This window comes from Gobius niger (genome assembly GCF_951799975.1).
Source record: "Gobius niger genome assembly, chromosome: 4".
In the NCBI taxonomy this organism is placed as follows: domain Eukaryota; kingdom Metazoa; phylum Chordata; class Actinopteri; order Gobiiformes; family Gobiidae; genus Gobius; species Gobius niger.
The window spans coordinates 9,329,206-9,334,938 of record NC_136855.1 but is presented as its reverse complement, the minus strand read 5'-3'; positions in this window follow the sequence as shown (position 1 = coordinate 9,334,938).

The following is a 5,733-nucleotide window of genomic DNA, read 5'->3' as shown; positions in this document are numbered from 1 at the left end:
CAACTGCCGGAGATGTTCACTCCGTGCAGGCAAGGCAAGGCCAGGCAACTCAATGAGCCTCAAGCGGCTCCCGCAGAGCTGTGACCGTTGTGTTCGGACACCTGTCCCTCACAGACAGACTCAGGGTCCAGGCCACATGTAAATTCAGGAGATCGTGGACAGCATCGATGTGTCCAGGGACTTCACCCTGGCACTGAAGTGGAGCTGGGAGAAATACACCCAGCACTTTTGGCACGCGCTGCGCTGCTGGAAAGTGACCTCTGCGCGTCTAGATTTTACGTACGGCTGGAAACACATCGCCAAAGAGCTGCACAGTTTCCCCAACTTGGAGTGTCTGTTTATTACGGATGATTTTGATGTTATGCCTCATGCCTGAGCTGCCCGCACTCTCCTCTCTGCCGGTGAGGGGTGAGGTGGCTCAGTTTGTCGAGTCAATCATCTCCTCAGTGACCCGCCTCACCCTTATGCCCAAGCGGATCGTTGTTGCGGAGCAGAGGGCGTTGTCCTCGCAGCTCCTGAACCTCCTCCACCTGCACTGAGAAACATCCCGCAGCTCTTCCCCGGACTGAGGAGTCTGCTCATCCCCTTCAAGCTAAAGCCACGACCATCCAGCAATAGGAGGAGGCAGCCGCGGGTCCCAGAGTCCGCCTTCCTAAGCCTGGCCTCGCTGCAGGAGCTGGAGGTCCTGGAGGTGCAGGACGAGAGGCCCCCGCCCACTTGTCTCCAAATTCCAAGCGCTGACCAAGAACAGGGTGCGGGTGTCCCAGAGGCCAGAGGCGGACCTGCTGCAGAGCTCCTGTCGCTGCATGACTAACACCGGCTGCAGGTCCTCAAACAGCTGGGACAAAGTATAAAGCTGCGATCTCCAACCAGATCGTTCTTCATGCCAAAGGTTTTCGACCGGCTTCAGTCACTTTAAGTTTTCAGGTGCATGTTTGCTGTTGTTACGAACAGGTTGATCGCATTTTACAAACGTTTTGTTTACGTATAGTCAAGCTCATAGAGAAAACTCTAATCTTTTTCTCTTTATTGTGAATATTATTATGAAAACTGTTAATCCTGAGCTCTGTGGCCAGGACTGAAAACTACATGACAAAAGTAATTCATCAAAGGGTTCTTGAGTTGTCTAAAATGTGCAGTGTGAACTAGATCCCGATTTAAAAGAACAAATGGCAAATGGAGTTGACAGGTTCTTTAGAATTCTTTTGTTTTTTGTGTGTTTTTCGATCCGTAACAGAAAGTGAGGTTCAGCATTTGTGGGTTAGGGCTTCGCAAAATATCACAACAGTGTTAAAGCCCCTAGAGGCCATAAGCGCTGATCAATTGTCCGTGAGAGTAAATACTACGCTGACAGAAAAGGTGAAGGGAGAGAGATATATTATACATCCACTCAAACGTCGCTGTAAATACAGTTTAAAGTGGCGCTAGCCCGCAGTTAGCTTTGCCCGCTAGCCTGTTAGCTCCTTCTTTGTGATTCTATTAGTGTGTATTGGTTGGCCCGGTCCGGTGGCAGTCAAGTTGCAATTGACTCTGTGCATAACTTCAAATCAAATCAACGCCGCCCAAGAAGTGACTTCCTGTTTCGATCCAGCACGCCAAAATAAAAGCACACAGCTCGTCTCATTGATTAGTTCAGGAGGTACAATAATATAACAAAACACACACATTTTTAAAGTGTTTTCTCTGTTAATAGTTAGGCAGAAATAACATTGAACTAATGAACTGCTGAACTAATGAATAAGATGGTGTTTATATTTTGGCGTGCTGGATCAAAACAGGAAGTCACTTCTTGGGCGGTGTTGTTATGCACAGAGTCAATTGTGATTTTCTGGCCTGAGACACCAGAGGGAGAAGAAAGACCAACATCATCCCATCAACACTTGTATTACCCCCAGAGGGACTACGGAAAGGATTTATTAAGGTCAACAAGTTACTTAGTGTTGCTTTAACCTCTTAACAGAGCAAGTTTGGCACTACCCAATAGGCTGTAAGCTCCAGTCGAGAAGCTTTTAGATTTGGGTAATGCCGAACCGGAGGAAATGCGCTCAGTTAAGGCGGGTGGTAAGAGGTTAAGTATATTAAGTGTAATATTATTCATATCTGAAGAAGTTATAAGAACTTAGAACTTATAAGTGTGCAAAGGGTCAGTTTCCGTTATTCATTTCATTTCGAGTTCCATTTTTAGCCTTGTTTTGGTCCAGAATTGCGGAGAAAATGATTACTGAAGCTTTGTGTTTGTTCAGTATCGTGCAACATTAACATTTCGGTTGAATCATACAACGAGGAAAGTCAAGTCTTGTTCTGGTGTGTTTCAAATAGAATCGCGGCTCCAAAATCTTTGCCGCTTTGACGAGTCCATCTCAAAATAAAGACGAAATGTTAATCACCAAACCGACTTCATGTTTTAAAAATTTTATAACCAATGTGAACTTCAAACAGCAGCTTGAGTCTTTTTTTTCTTTCTTTTTTTACATCGAGTGAATCGACAACAGATAAAAGGACGTAACCACAGTGAGGACGGTCGCACTTTTCTTCCCAGTACTTAAGGCCACACTGCGTTACATTTCTACCCCATTACTAGAATAAAACACCAGTGGCTTTTGGTGAAAATGAGTATATACGTACAGTATATATAACCTGAAATGTTCCGCAGTGTGGCTTTCATTTAAAAAAAACAACAACAAATGGTAAACACAGACATGGAAAACAATTGGTGAGTCGACTTCGTATTGAGCCACAAATGGTGAACAAACTTGGTCAGGTCACAGGTGTGGCCAAAATGCAGTGTGTCCCCCCCCCCAAAGAAAAACAGAGTTAAAGACTATGGTGGCCCTGGCTGCGTAAAATGTCACATTGTGAATGTCTATTTTTACATTTTAAATTCTCCCATCGCTTATTATTACTGTTGTTCACATTTGCACCTCTGGATGTAATTTCGAGTTAAAATTTGTCGCAAAACAAGTCAATCTATCTTATTATGGGTTATATTTACTTAAAAACGGCTAAATACCAGCACTAATACAAATTCTTATGTGCTTATAAGGAAAAGTTACCCTCAAATCCCCTTTTTTTTTGCTGACAAACTGTATAAATGACTGTCCAATAGTGCTGACCACATATCATGGTCATCATTTTTACAATTTAGTGCAAATAAGTGAATAGATCAACCTTTTGCCTAAAAATGTCAATGTGGCGCCTCTACAGGAGACACGTCTGTACTGCATTTGATTTTTGAATTTGGTGCCACTATTGGAGAAGGCGTCAAGTCAGAGGCAAAATCAGTCCACACTCGTGAACTCCTCAAGTCCGTTCTCCGAGTGAGTCACAAGGACGGAGTCTGCACTCTGAGAACGGCCAAACGCTCCAATGAAACACTCCCACACATGGTCCTGGCCCCGCCTCCAGCAGCTAGGAGGGAGCGGGCTGTTTACCTGTAAGGTGACTCGGGCCGGGCAGACCCATAGCCCCCGCACCCCTCCCCCCGCGCGCTCCTTAATCCTCCAGGAACGCCTCTTTCTCCTCCGCTTTTTTTTAACCTCAAGCTCTCAGGCTGAGGCTCTGGAAGTGGGGGTAAGTTTCCCTTTAAAGGTGCATTATGCAACTTTTATGAGGGGGGGAAAAATGATATTTGTGCGTATGACCTTGTAGTGACCCAGCGGCTGTATGAGTGGTCAGCATGGTACCTTTACTTTCCATCACAGTGGTCTCTACAACGCTCCAGGATCAATTGTTTTGTAGGTTTTCTGGTGTGAGGCTCCGTCAGCAGAGAAAACCTTCCAAACAACTGGCCCTGGAGTGTCCAAGAGACCACTGTGATGGAAAGTAAATGTACCATGCTGACCACACATACAGCCGCGGGGTCACTACAAGGTCATACGCACGTAAATATCAACTTTTTTTTCCACATAAAAAGTTGCATAATGCACCTTTAAGTATACAGTATTTCCCTAATATTTTGATTAACAAAAAATATATGTATTTCCAGCTTAAAATACCCCTTTTGTGTCTCTACTTAATCTGCTTATTTCAAGATCATCATCATCTTATTTTCAAATTTCTTACCAAGTAACATTAACTTGCTTCATGCACAGTTCATTTCACTAGTTTTAAAGGGGCTGGAAGCAAGTTCGCCATTTTATACTCACTACTGCCACCTCAGGCCATATGTGTAACTGCACCTTCTATATTAAGCTCGTGCATGACGGCAATTCGGGCCGAAGTGACACATTTTTGAGTGACCGTACAGGATTTTAGAGGCAGTTGTGGTGAACAGGTCTGAGCTCATTCTACACATTAGGACATGGCTGGAACATGTAGGGGGAGGAAAATACTTAATTTTAACATTTTTAAACTCCTTATAGTCCCTTTAAGTCACTTGAACTTAAAACTAGTGAAATTAGATTATTCATCTTGCTGTTAGTCAACCCGTTTTTGCACAGAGGCAGCTTTGACAACACAATCCCGAGCCCCATTCACCATACATTTTTGAAACAAAGCAGACGCCCCTAACAAAACCCTGCAGCGCCCCCTACAGGCCGAATCAAACTCCCCTGAAGAGCCACTGCAGAGATCATGGCCTACAAAGTTCAAGCTCAACGGTGGAAAGTCATTATACAATTACGAACTGCTACTAGAAAACGATTATTATAAAGACAGCTAGATTCACTGCTTAAAACTATCATTTCAGTAAGCACCAGGGCCACCATAGTCACAGCAGAAGTGTGTAGGAAACACAGCGCATGTTGTTTGTTTGTGGCTGACATTTCTGCAGTTAAAAGTACACAACACATCAGGATATTGCGATCGTCGGTATTGCGATATGAAATAGAAATTATTGAGAAGCCCTTGTGATTAGAAGTAAAGCACATTATGAGAATGCAATGTATGGTGCGAATAGGTTGCGTTCACGTAGGGCTGTGCAATTAATCGAAATTCTATTACAATTTTGATTATTACACAAAACGATTACAAAATTAGCATAATCGCGGGAAAAAATCAATTTACTTTTTAATTTAATTTATTTTTTTGGGAAAGCAGACTTGCATTATTTCTGGCGCTGGGATTATTTTCCCTTCGCATTTCAGGCCGCGCTGCTCAGTTTGCTTGCGCAGGTGTGGGGGCTGGCCAGCAGGGGGCAGGTGTGAAACAGAGACCTCTCCTTAATCGAGGCGTACTTGAAATCATTTGTACTTTTGTGACTGTTCAGAAATACAAAAATAAAATAAAGACTTCTTTTTAAAGGCAACAAATAATTGTTTGAATAATCGTGATTTCAATTATGACAAAAATATTATTATTTATGATTATTATTTTTTTCAGTAATCGAGCAGCCCTACGTTCACGCGACGTAATGAAGAGTGATAGTTTTCGGTTGAGAAGAGCGGCTCAGATTGTAACGATAACTAACTATGACAGACCTACTGTTTTTGTAGAGCTACATTTTTGTCAGAGCAACAGATACTAGAGGAGATTGATTTGTTACATCAATCTGGCCTTTCTTAGGTAAGCACTTGGATTCACTGATGATGAAAAAGATGTTTTTGGACTCTTTACAAAGTGAACGCAACTTATTGGCTTTAATGAACACTTTTCATCTGGGCTAAATCCACTCACTACTGACGACCACTTGGCTCTACAAACCCTAAACAGAAAAGCTCACTTTGTAGTTTGAATGATCAAAGCGGGGGTTCCCACTCTTCCACGGGACATTGCACACACAACAATGGCTTTTTC